This window comes from Notolepis coatsorum (genome assembly GCF_963971535.1).
Source record: "Notolepis coatsorum genome assembly, chromosome: 4".
NCBI lineage: Eukaryota > Metazoa > Chordata > Actinopteri > Aulopiformes > Paralepididae > Notolepis > Notolepis coatsorum.
The window spans coordinates 4026131-4040689 of record NC_140168.1 but is presented as its reverse complement, the minus strand read 5'-3'; positions in this window follow the sequence as shown (position 1 = coordinate 4040689).

Sequence of the window (14559 nt, the reverse complement as noted above, 5' to 3'; positions counted from 1 at the left end):
GACCAGTACGCGCTGACTTTTTACCATCATAGTTCCTCTATTGTGATAATAACTTACAGTAAACTGATAATAGTTTGACCATTTAACTACGTGTGTTCCCTATTCTTGTAAATAACAACGCCGCGTATATTATTTATTAAACGTCAGTTATTCATTGAATTCATATTGATTCGAGCACAGGGAATGTCTAGTAGTTATTATATATCGGGGACACACCCAGTTAGTTAAATTGTGCCACACAAACTCGATGCATCCTCCAGAATAACTCAACCCGTGTAAACAGCTATTTGACTGAGGTTCTGCTACAGAATGTTAACCCTTTCACTACCACACTACAGAAGGTTAACCCTTTCACTGTTACACTACAGAAGGTTAACCCTTTCACTACCACACTACAGACGGTTAACCCTTTCACTACCACACTACAGAAGGTTAACCCTTTCACTAGCACATTACAGACGGAAGACAACTCTTGAGTATTGATCAATCCTTTCTTTTGTACGAGAGCCTGATACGTGTTTTGACCCTGGACAAACACTCTTAAAACAAACTGGTCAGACTACTACTTGACCTGACTCCTAGAACCCACCTCACCCCTGCCCACTTTGACAACCTAGGATGGCTTAGAGTAGATGACAGAGTACAGCAACTTGCAATGGGCCTGGTCTACAAGATACACTACACGACCAAGGTACCCATGTACATGTCAAAATACTTCCCAAAGGTCAGTGAATACCACGATCACAACACCAGAGGGAGCTCCACAAATCATGTTAAACCCAGATTCGGCTCAAACAAGGGACTAAACACATTTAGCAATTATGCCACATCAATGTGGAATGCCCTACCTAAAGCTGTAAAGGAATGTGAATCACTACCCACTTTCAAAACCACTCTCAAAGAACACCTACGGGAGACTGCAATTCAAAACTGGCCCCTGTAAATGTCCATTGTACAGTAAATTACCTAGTATGTTTGTCAATATTCCAATGTACAGTTTTGCTTGTACAGTGTGTCCCCCCCCCCCCAACCCCTCCTACCCAACCCCCCCCACCCAACCTCACCCAACCTCCTCCAATGTACAGTGTTTACGTCAAATGTATATACTCCCTTTTCTGGACTCTTTTTGTATCACAAACTACTGTATTTGCAAATCTGGTATGTCATAAATGTATAGATGTAGCAGTACTCTCTATCTGTCATGTATGTCATATATGTCCTGATGAATTGAAAATGGGGGACCCTGATGTAAAGAAGACGAAAGTCTTTCTCTGGTCTGCATCCCCTTAACAATTGTGTGTATGAGCTGTACTGTATTGTACCCATTCTGCAATCTGTTAATAAAGTTTTCAATCAATCAATCAATCAGGACTGTTATTGGATTACCCCATTGCCCATTGGACTTGTGCTGTTAAACAATAAATATAATTTATTTATTGAAATTGTGCTTGTGTAACGGAGGTACCGCAGTATATCCACAGTCACGTGGTACAAGCAGACTCGTTTTCATGGAGATATAAGCGTTTCCACTATATGTGATATGGCTGTTTCACTGTAAAAGCCATGAGGAAATAATAGCAGCGATTATCAGCGCACGGCACGAGCGTGCATGTGCACACATATACTATCGACCATCTAGCGTTTATTTGAAAACTATTCATAAATAGACCAACAAATGATAACGTTCTGGAATATTCCAGTAAAAGGCGATTATCATGGAATGTGTTGTTTTTTCTTCGAAACCGAGTGGTTTTCAAAATGCTATAAAAAGGAAATGAAGCGATAAAAACACAATCTGCTTTGCCAATGTTGACTGGAAAATGATTCTTTGATAAGCGATGGGCAGATTAGACACATAGCATAATTAAAACATAGATTAGGCGATATTAACGTTAACATGGGCCGTGTACCGTGGCATCAAGGAGGTAAAAAGGAAAACCGGCGTGGCGCTCAAAGTGTTAACGGGTTGAATCGACTAAACACAACGCAAGTAAGATCACACTGGCTACACGTGGTGCCGCTAGACCCGGATGCCCTGGGTGGAGTGAGTTTAGGGGGGTGAGTGTAACGGAGGTACCGCAGTATATCCACAGTCACGTGGTACAAGTAGTTCGGTGGCTGTGGATGGTAAGCGGTACTTCAAGTAAACTCACTCCCCAGAGGCATCCAGACCTGGAAGCAAGGGGTGGATTCACCTCTTGGTATAGTGGTCTGTGATGCCGCCCGCGATGCGGGAGATCGGGGTTCAACTCTCACTCAGGGCGATCCCTTAACACTTTGAGCGCCACTCACGGCTAATCTCGGTTTTACGATCGTGACGTTGAAAGCCACGTCACGGCTTTTCTCAGATTTTTTTTTTTTTTTAGCGATCTGAAATCATATTGCATCACGCGAGCCTACCGTTGGAGATCCAGGGGCCGCCGGCGATCAGATGTGAAAAAAGCGCCCCCTATCGTCTCCCAGATGGTAAATCACCCTTTTGGAATGGACTCAATGAAAATGGATGGGGGAAAAAAATATTCCAGTCCACATTTTACTTCTCACCCATGCAGCCGGAGTTACCAGAGTTCATTCTGGAGCCTTTGAGCCGCGGCGATCATGGGTTATACTGTACACACGTTGGATCAATATACATATCGATTTTTTCGAATGGTGATCAGGAATTGGAATATACCATTTGCATACCATCTGATGTCAGGTAAGGAATCTATGTTATCAGTGTTAGGATAATCAGACTCGTTTTCATGGAGATATAAGCGTTTCCACTATATGTGATATGGCTGTTTCACTGTAAAAGCCATGAGGAAATAATAGCAGCGATTATCAGCGCACGGCACGAGCGTGCGTGCGCACACATATACTATCGACCATCTAGCGTTTATTTGAAAACGATTCATAAATAGACCAACAAATGATAACATTCTGGAATATTACAGTAAAAGGCGATTATCATGGAATGTGTTGTTTTTTCTTCGAAACCAAGTGGTTTTCAAAATGCTATAAAAAGGAAATGAAACGATAAAAACACAATCTGCTTTGCCAATGTTGACTGGAAAATGATTCTTTGATAAGCGATGGGCAGATTAGACACATAGCATAATTTAAAACATAGATTAGGCGATATTAACGTTAACATGGGCCGTGTACCGTGGCATCAAGGGGGTAAAAAGGAAAACCCGGTGTGGCGCTCAAAGTGTTAACAGGGGTCGAATCAACTAAACACAACGCAAGTAAGATCACACCGGCTACACGTGGTGCCGCTAGACCCGGATGCCCTGGGTGGAGTGAGTTTAGGGGGGTGAGTGTAACGGAGGTACCGCAGTATATCCACAGTCACGTGGTACAAGTAGTTCGGTGGCTGTGGATGGTAAGCGGTACTTCAAGTAAACTCACTCCCCAGAGGCATCCAGACCCGGAAGCAAGGGGTGGATTCACCTCTTGGTATAGTGGTCTGTGATGCCGCCCGCGATGCGGGAGATCGGGGTTCAACTCCCACTCAGGTCGATCCCTTAACACTTTGTGACGTTGAAAGCCACGCCACGGCTTTTCTCGATTTTTTTTTTTTTCCCTTTTTAGCGATCTGAAATCATATTGCATCACGCAAGCCTACCGTTGGAGATCCAGGGGCCGCCGGCGATCAGATGTGAAAAAAGCGCCCCCTATCGTCTCCCAGATGGTAAATCACCCTTTTGGAATGGACTCAATGAAAATGGATGGGGGAAAAAAATATTCCAGTCCACATTTTACTTCTCACCCATGCAGCCGGAGTTACCAGAGTTCATTCTGGAGCCTTTGAGCCGTGGCGATCATGGGTTATACTGTACACACGTTGGATCAATATACTTATCGATTTTTTCGAATGGTGATCAGGAATTGGAATATACCATTTGGATACCATCTGATGTCAGGTAAGGAATCTATGTTATCAGTGTTAGGATAATCAGACTTGTTTTCATGGAGATATAAGCGTTTCCACTATATGTGATATGGCTGTTTCACTGTAAAAGCCATGAGGAAATAATAGCAGCGATTATCAGCGCACGGCACGAGCGTGCGTGCGCACACATATACTATCAACCATCTAGCGTTTATTTGAAAACTATTCATAAATAGACCAACAAATGAAAACGTTCTGGAATATTCCAGTAAAAGGCGATTATCATGGAATGTGTTGTTTTTTCTTCGAAACCGAGTGGTTTTCAAAATGCTATAAAAAGGAAATGAAGCGATAAAAACACAATCTGCTTTGCCAATGTTGACTGGAAAATGATTCTTTGATAAGCGATGGGCAGATTAGACACATAGCATAATTTAAAACATAGATTAGGCGATATTAACGTTAACATGGGCCGTGTACCGTGGCATCAAGGGGGTAAAACGGAAAACCCGGCGTGGCGCTCAAAGTGTTAACAGGGGTCGAATCGACTAAACACAACGCAAGTAAGATCACACCGGCTACACGTGGTGCCGCTAGACCCGGATGCCCTGGGTGGAGTGAGTTTAGGGGGGTGAGTGTAACGGAGGTACCGCAGTATATCCACAGTCACGTGGTACAAGTAGTTCGGTGGCTGTGGATGGTAAGCGGTACTTCAAGTAAACTCACTCCCCAGAGGCATCCAGACCCGGAAGCAAGGGGTGGATTCACCTCTTGGTATAGTGGTCTGTGATGCCGCCCGCGATGCGGGAGATCGGGGTTCAACTCCCACTCAGGGCGATCCCTTAACAGGGGTCGAATCGACAAACACAACGCAGATAAGATTACACCGGCTACACTTGTGTGGACATTGAAATTGTTTGTTTTGGTCCATGTCGAGCTTGAACAACACCAGGCTCGTCACAATATATATAAAGCAGAAGTGAGGGAAGGATGAGGTGAAATAATAGAATGGATATGGGGGGAATGGTGTGATTTATTTGTGTCTGAATGCTGTTGTGTCTGTAACAGTCACTACTTGGAATGGAGAGGTTGGGTTGGACGTTTTTGCACGGCGTGTGTTTATTTAGCCTTTGTGCCAATTGGGTGACTGTAATGGTGTCCCCCTTCATTATACAGACTATAAATAAATAATTGATCACAAAAAAAGAATGAAGAGGAAGAATGAGGGATCGGGGGATTGGGGGTGGGGGGGGGGGGGGGGGGTGACTCCAGACTTATTTAGGGAGGAGGATCATGTGGTTTGTTTGAGGGGTTCAGCTGCCACTCCCCCGGAGACTGTCCAAGAATAGAGAGAGAGAGAGAGAGAGAGAGAGAGAGAGACAGAGAGAGAGAAAGAGAGGCAGGAGAGAGAGAGAGAGTATGAATTGAATGCAGGCGCTGCTTCCCTTTTTCTCTCAGTTGTCTTCATTTTCTTTCTCCTCCTTTCTCCTCCTTCCTGTGATTGTCCATCCCTCATTCTCACTCTCCTTCTCTCTCTCCCTCCTTCTCTCTCCCTCCCTCTCTCTCCCTCATTGTCTCACTATTTATGTCTGTCTGTCTGTCTGTCTCTCTCTTTCTCTCTCCTTCTCTCTCCCCCTCCTCTCTCTGTTTGTGTCTCTCTCTCTCTCTCTCTCTCTCTCTCTCTCTCTCTCTCTCTCTCTCTCTCTCTCTCTCTCTCTCTCTCTCTCTCCCCCTCTTTCTCTCTCTGCCTCCTCTTCATCAGAACACTGTGCCATGTGAGTGTGTCAGCTGGTGCTGTCAGTCAGGCTCCAAAGGGGCACTTTAGGAGCCAGGAAGGTGACATCATGGATGGGGGGCCTGCGTGGAAGCTGAGCCCCCACCCTGACCCATGGAGGGGGGGGGGGGGGGGGGTGATGGCAGAGAGGATATAAAGCAGCCTCAGTTGAACAGGATTTTGACACAGACACGACACAGATCTGATTGGATTGGATTGGATCGGATTAAATTAGATTAGATTAGATTAGATTAGATTAGCAATTTGCAATGGGCCTGGTCTACAAGATACACTACACGACTAAGGTACCCATGTACATGTCAAAATACTTCCCAAAGGTCAGTGAATACCACAACCACTACACCAGAGGAAGCTCAACAAATCATGTTAAACCCAGATTCGGCTCAAACAAGGGACTAAACACGTTTTGCAATTATACCACATCAATGTGGAACGCCCTACCCAAAGCTGTAAAGGAATGTGAATCCCTACCCACATTCAAAACCACTCTTAAAGAGCACCTACGGGAGGCTGCAATTCGAAACTGGCCACCGTAAATGCCCAAAACCCCCACCACCTCCTAATAGACAGTCTCCTCCCCACCGCATGTATATATTCCCTCCCCGCCGTATGTATATCTCTCTCCCACCCACCCACCCCCTCCTAATGTACAGTCCCCTCCCCATCATATGTATATACTCTGTCAGGATCTAGGGGTAACAGTACTGTATATTTGAATACCGCTTATGTCACAAATGTATCAGTACTAAATACCTATACTGTATGTCCCTATGCCATAAATGTCATGTATGTTGTGTATGTCATAAATGTCTATATGAAATGAAAATGGGGGACCCTGATGGAAACAAGACAAACGTCTTTCTCTGGTCTGCATCCCCTTAACAATTGTATGTATTGAGCCGTACTGTATTGTACCCATTCTGCAATCTGTTAAATAAAGTTTTCATTCATTCATTCATTCGTTCATTCATTCATTCATTCATCTGGAGTTGTTGCGTTTGGCCACCAGAGGGACCACTGTTCACATTGTTCGAGCATGATCCCTGGCTGGGACCATGACAGTGCCAACCTGCTCATCGGGAGCAATGTGTCTCGCTCAAGGACACTTCGTCACGCTGCCCGGGAGGAGTGGGAATCAAACCGGGAACCGCCAGATTGCCAGACGACTGCTCTACCTCCCGAGCCACTGTCACCCCACATAGGATAGTATATAAACATAGAATATGAACAAGAGAGAGGAATATATAAACATAGAATATGAAGAGGAGAGAGGAATATATAAACATAAAATATGAACAAGAGAGAGGAGTATATAAACATAAAATATGAACAAGAGAGAGGAATATATAAACATAAAATATGAACAAGAGAGAGGAGTATATAAACATACAATATGAAGAGGAGAGAGGAATATATAAACATAGAATATGAAGAGGAGAGAGGAATATATAAACATAAAATATGAACAAGAGAGAGGAATATATAAACATAGAATATGAACAGGGGAGGGACAGGGGATTAGGAGATGATGGGAGGGGTTATGGGGGGGGGGGGGGTTATGGGGGGGGGGGGGGGTGAAGCAAATGGACTGTTAAGACCCCACTATTTATTTAGAGCGCCACCACTAACATGAGTGGATGGATGGGTGAGCAGGTGTGTAGTTACTTTGGGGAGCATACTGTAGCTGGAAGACTGTGATGACGCACCCTGGAATCCCCTGAGCAGCTCAACAAAATGGTGGCTTGGATTTGTGTGTTTATTATTGTATTTTGCACAATCAATGCGGGCATGGCCACCCGCATTTCACTCACTGTATATGCCCTGGTATGTATGTGACAAATAAACCTCTTGATTCTTCTTGAGTCTTGATTCAAGATGGTGGCTTTGATTTGTGTTCTTCCATTGAGTCATGTTGCGTTTCTCACTTTCAATTTAGCTTTCTGTACGAAGAATTATGCAGGAAGCTTTCGACACGGATGGATGATTCAGGGCCCAATGTTGCCCAAACGTTGTGGTGTAGAGGGCCAATAGCCAATAGCCAAAATATCACATGGACCAATAATTTTTATTGATTATTATCATTATTTATTTATTTATTTATTTTTATTACCACTGTGTTAATTAAATGACTTGGATGAAGAAATAGCAATGCCTTGTCGTATAGGGACTGCTACCTTATCATTTCATTGAGCTGCAATTAACATTAAGGATTCAATGTCGCCGATGACATCACTGGTGGCCATAACTAATTTACTTTGAATAGCTGTCAAACTAAATTAACGTGTGCAAAACTGTTTAGTGCTAGTGTGTGAGATTATGTCCCTTCGGCGACTTCGGGCACTATATAAAATAAATGTATTATTATTATTATTATTATTATTATTATTATTATTATTATTATTATTATTATTATTATTATTATTATTATTATTATTATGTGCAAAATAAATCGTTTTTGGTGGAATGTCCCTTTAACTGAATTCAGCTGATTTCACTGTACTCACAAATGCAACCAGTGGCAGAAAATGGCACTGCTATTTTTAAAGACCCATTAACATTAAAGAGATAGATAGATTGTAGATAGATAGATTGTAACTGCTGATCTTGTGTTTAGGTAGTTTGTGTTTATCTTTTGCCAGCTGTGATTGAGTCTGAATGAGAGTTCTTTGCAATTCATCATATATGCAGACAGCACAGGCATGATGTCAATCAGCGTGGTTTTTTAGACGTTTTTAGACAAGCACGAGCATAATAATAGTGAGCTAACGTGCAATTTAGAACTTACAAGTTCTGTACAACAAGTCAGCAGGAAGGGTACAACTCTGGCAGATAAGGGTCAGTGATATAAAGTGATTGTTCGTCAAACAGTGTTCAACGCCGAACAATGAACACTACACAACAACCATCAAACGCACATAGCACACACATCCACACGCACACACTCACTTTAAACAAACACTGTAGCACCCACCCCACACACTTTATATTTATTGATGAAGGATTGCACTACAACTGGTACACCTTACTGTAAATTGTACCTAAATTGTACCTCATCCCATTTCTGCTTTGCACTATATAGTATTGTATATTAGTATATTGTATAGTATATTGTATATTATATGGTAACTCAGTTACGTCTATTCTGCATCGAACATTGTACATATGTCTATACTGAACACTGTGACCTCATTTTCTACTTCTAATTTACATGCTATACTATGTTATTTGATACTTATCTTGTCTAGCACAGTCTCTGGAGCGTAACAGTAAGAAGCATTTTGTATAAAAGTATTCTGTACTTCTGTATGACAACTATTAAAGAAACTTGAAACTTGAACTTGAAACTTGAGTGCTACAGTCTTGAGTGCATATAGTATCTAGACATATTAGCATGATAGGTAGTAATATAGGAAAAGTAGAATCCTTAGTAGGACAGTTCAAAGGTTAGTATTTTAATGTACAGAGTTACCTAAATTGTACCTCATCCCATTTCTGCTTTGCACTATATAGTATTGTATATTAGTACACTGCATAGTATATTGTATATTATATGGTAACTCAGTTACGTCTATTCTGCATCGAACATTGTACATATGTCTATACTGAACACTGTGACCTCATTTTTTATTTCTAATTTACATGCTATACTATGTTATTTCATACTTATCTTGTCTATAGCACAGTCTCTGGAGCGTAACAGTAAGAAGCATTTTGTATAAAAGTATTCTGTACTTCTGTATGACAACTATTAAAGAAACTTGAAACTTTTATTTTGTATAAAAAAATTATTCGTGGGGTTATTTCATTTCAGATAATGATTAAGGAAGTGTCTTTTTAGATGACATTGGAAAATTGGGCGGTACAATGTGTGTGTGCGTGTGTGCGTGTGTGCGTGTGTGTGTGTGTCTTGCCTCTGATGACCACACTGCCACTGGGCCGTGAGGGTATTTATATTTGTAAACCCAATGAAACTCTAGCAGGTGAAGGATTATAAGATGAAATCAGAGTCTTGGGGGAGAGTGAGGCAGAGGGAGAGATAAGCGACTCACAAGGTCATTAGTGCTATTTTCCTTAGCATCGCTCATGCTGCTGATTTCTATAACGTTGTACTATTTTATTTTATTGCTTTTGCTGCTTTTTGTACGATTTTATGTCGATGCCTCTGCTCGGCTGAGGAGACGAGCACTAAATAAGTTCACTCCTTTATGCTGTAACAGGAATAGAAGACATGACAATAACACTGAGAGAGAGGGAGGGAGAGAGAGAACAATAGAGAGAGAGAGGGAGAGAGAGAGAGAGAGGGGGGGGAACAAGAGAGAGAGAGAGAGACAATGAATGAGAGAAGACACATTGCCCTGTGTAATCTGTTAGCAGTTAGCTGTTTTCTTTCAAAAAAGTGTCCGTTACAACCCTCCCCCCTTCACCTTTCATCACCTGAGGGAGAGAGGGAGAGCGAGGGGAGAAAGTGGGAGAGAGGGAGAGCGAGGGGAGAAAGAGAGAGAGAGGGGCAGAGAGAAATAGAGAGACAAACATAGAGAGAGGCATAGAGAGAGAAAGAGAGAGGGGAGAAAGGGAGAGAGGGGAAGAGAGAGAGAGAGAGAGAGAGAGAGGGGGAGTAAGGGAGAGAGGGGCAGAGAGAGAGAGAGAGAGAGAGAGAGAGAGGGGGAGTAAAGGAGAGAGGGGCAGAGAGAGAGAGAGAGAGAGAGAGAGGAGACAGCCAGCTAATGAGCTCGCTAATGAATACCTCTGAGAGCATCCAGAAACAGATGGAATTTGACCTGTTAACCAGCAGATCACTTTTAACTAGGGATGTCCGATATTATCGGCCGATATTGGCATAAAAATATCGGTATCGGTTTTCAAATTATTATTATTATTATTATTATTATTATTATTATTATTATTATTATTATTATTATTATTATTATTATTATTATTATTATTATTATTATTATTATTATTATTATTATTTATTTTTTTTTTTTTTTTTAAACCTTTATTTACCCAGGCAAGCAAGTAAGAACAAATTATTATTTTATTTATTGTCAAAGTATGCATAATGTTGTGTTAATTACACAACAAGAGATATGTAATGTTAATTACCTGAAATTATTACGTTTTTTGGGGGGGGGGGGGGGGGGCCTGCATACAGTATATCGGTATCGGAAATTAAGAGTTGGACAATATCGGTATATCGGTATAGGTAAAAAAAAGCCAATATCGAGCATCCCAAACGGTTAACCCTTTCACTGCCGCACTACCAAACGGTTAACCCTTTCACTGCAACAATACACAGCTGGTTAAACCTCTCACTGCCACACTACAGAAGGTTAACCCGGTTGCCGTCGGTAGTGTGATAGTAAAGGGTTAACCTTCTGTAGTGTGGCAGTGAAAGGGTTAACCAGCAGATCACTTTTAAATATTGGTGTCATTTTATACGCTAGTGTAACTGCTATTTTTGAGTCCATCTTTCCCATGTCTTTAATGTATGTACGCCATTAACTGGCGGGGGGGGGGGGTGCAAGGGCTTTCATTCGCCTTATTCACTTCAGATTGCTACATGAACTCTTTTCATTGAGCGTACGGCCATGGTAATTGACCTGTCTCAAACCCTGCCCCTTTTCTTGATCCTCCAATCACAACTGTCGCTTACCTCGGACAAACCAAGTTTGTCCGAGGTAAGCGACAGTTGTGATTGGAGGATCAAGAAAAGAGGGCAGGGTTTTGAGACAGGTCCATTCCCCTCCATATGTTTCAAAACAACGGTGATGAAAAACAATCCAAAATCCTGAGTGTGTAATTTGATGGTGTTATCCTGCCCGCTGTTTGGACTGCTTTAGTTCTTGAGGAGGCAAAGCTATAACATTTAAGTGAATGGGCACTTCACGTGGCGCGACAGTGGCTCAGGAGGTAGAGCAGGTCGTCTGGTAATCAGAAGGTTAGGGTTAGACAGTGTCTCAGGAGGTAGAGCAGGTCGTCTGGTAATCAGAAGGTTAGGGTTAGACAGTGTCTCAGGAGGTAGAGCAGGTCGTCTGGTAATCAGAAGGTTAGAGTTAGACAGTGGCTCAGGAGGTAGAGCAGGTCGTCTGGTAATCAGAAGGTTAGGGTTAGACAGTGTCTCAGGAGGTAGAGCAGGTCGTCTGGTAATCAGAAGGTTAGAGTTAGACAGTGTCTCAGGAGGTAGAGCAGTCGTCTGGTAATCAGAAGGTTAGGGTTAGACAGTGGCTCAGGAGGTAGAGCAGGTCGTCTGGTCATCAGAAGGTTAGGGTTAGACAGTGGCTCAGGAGGTAGAGTCTGGTAATCAGAAGGTTAGGGTTAGACAGTGTCTCAGGAGGTAGAGCAGGTCGTCTGGTCATCAGAAGGTTAGGGTTAGACAGTGGCTCAGGAGGTAGAGCAGGTCGTCTGGTCATCAGAAGGTTAGGGTTAGACAGTGGCTCAGGAGGTAGAGCAGGTCGTCTGGTAATCAGAAGGTTAGGGTTAGACAGTGGCTCAGGAGGTAGAGTCTGGTAATCAGAAGGTTAGAGTTAGACAGTGGAGGTAGAGCAGGTCGTCTGGTAATCAGAAGGTTAGGGTTAGACAGTGGCTCAGGAGGTAGAGTCTGGTAATCAGAAGGTTAGAGTTAGACAGTGGCTCAGGAGGTAGAGTCTGGTAATCAGAAGGTTAGTGTTAGACAGTGGCTCAGGAGGTAGAGCAGGTCGTCTGGTAATCAGAAGGTTAGGGTTAGACAGTGTCTCAGGAGGTAGAGCAGGTCGTCTGGTAATCAGAAGGTTAGGGTTAGACAGTGGCTCAGGAGGTAGAGCAGGTCGTCTGGTAATCAGAAGGTTAGGGTTAGACAGTGGCTCAGGAGGTAGAGCAGGTCGTCTGGTAATCAGAAGGTTCCCGGTTCGATTCCGTCTCCTCCCGGCAGCGAGTCGCAGTGCACTTTGCACCTTCACAGCGCTCTGCCGTCTGATTGAACGAGTGAATGAGAGGCATAAGTTGTAAAGAGCTTTGGATAAAAGCTGTTATATAAATGCAGTCCATACACTCGGAGTCAACAAGATGAGAAGCACGTTCAGTCACAGACTCATACCCCCCCCCCCGACACTCAACTACCCGCCTCGGCCAGTCCTTCATACCAGCGGCCATCAGGCTCCACAACAGTGGGCAGGGACTGCTGCCAGACATCCAACTACAACTACTAGGAACCTAAAGAGGACAATAACACTACCTTATGCATACTGCACCTTATGTGATACTGTGATATACTGTGAATACTGTATATTTCATTTAGTTAATTATATTGACTTGCGGGGCGCTCCAGTTGCACACCACAGTCGCGAAGCGGTCGCCCCGGGTTCGATTCCCCGACCCGGTGGCCATATGCCGCATGTCTTCCCCTCTTCTCCTCCCGCTTCACCCTCCCTCTCTCCTCTGTCGGTCCTGCGTGGCCAAAAGGTCCTGCGTTGACCAAAAAAGCTGAAAATGCTATAAATAAAATCTTAAACAAAAAAACAAAAAATCATATTGACTTGTTATATTGTTTACACACGGCTTGTTTTTACTACCTGTACCTCCCCTTCCCCATGCTGCTATTGTAACGGAGGTACCGCAGTATATCCACAGTCACGGGTACAAGTAGTGACGTGGCTGTGGATGGTAAGCGGTACTGCAAGTAAACTCACTCCCCAGAGGCATCCAGACCCGGAAGCAAGCAGTGAATTCACTTCTTGCTTAGTGGTCTGTGATGCCGCCCGCGACGCCGGCGTCCGGGGTTCAACTCCCACTCAGGGCGATCCCTTAACAGGGGTCGAATCGACTAAACACAACGCAGACAAGATCACACCGGCTACATGTGGTGCCGTTAGACCCGGATGCCCTGGGTGGAGTGAGTTTAGGGGGGTGAGTGTAACGGAGGTACCGCAGTATATCCACAGTCACGGGTACAAGTAGTGACGTGGCTGTGGATGGTAAGCGGTACTGCAAGTAAACTCACTCCCCAGAGGCATCCAGACCCGGAAGCAAGAAGTGAATTCAGCGTGTAAATAGTGGTCTGTGATGCCGCCCCGTGACGCGGGCGTCCGGGGTTCAACTCCCACTCAGGGCGATCCCTTAACAGGGGTCGAATCGACTTTAAACACAACGCAGACAAGATCACACCGGCTACACTATGATGCCTGAATTTCCCAAAGGGGATCAATAAAGGAATATCTTATCTTATATCTTATCTTATGAACGGTGCCACTTTCGCATTTTTACACCAGTGAGTAATGTGTCACCAACAAACCGTACAATGTACCAATGTACTCGTCGATCGACGCGCTAACAGTGAGCCAGGTGGCCGTATACTACGATGAGACGCTATTCATTTTGTTTTTCCTGTTTTAACGACGACGGAGCCGGTGGGAGTTGATTGGTAACAGTACACAGCTGCGTCGAAGGAGATCAGAAGTTCATTTGCACACGCATCTTAAGTTACGGGTGTCAAAGCCCGTCCCCCCAAAGCCCAAGGGCACGTCGGAGGTGGTGGTGGTGGTGGTGGTGGTGAGCACACAGAGAGCGAGATGGATAGATGGACAGAGACAGTGAGAGAAGGAGAGAAGAAGTTTCAAGTTTGTTTATTATGTCACAACAAAATACAGAATACTTTTCTTTTGTATTTTATTTTTTTATTATTTTTTAAACAAACACATAAACAAACATGACAACACACGATAAGATACACAAGCATTAGTTGACAGTGCACATCCAATGAAATCACATTTTAGTTAATTGTCATATATAGGATATACCCTTAATACCTGTTATCTAAAAACCATTATATGCTAGCTTTTATTTTCTCCACCACTTCTAACCACAATGTCATTTTGGATTCATTGAGACCCAAAATTCTTGCTGTAGATATTTC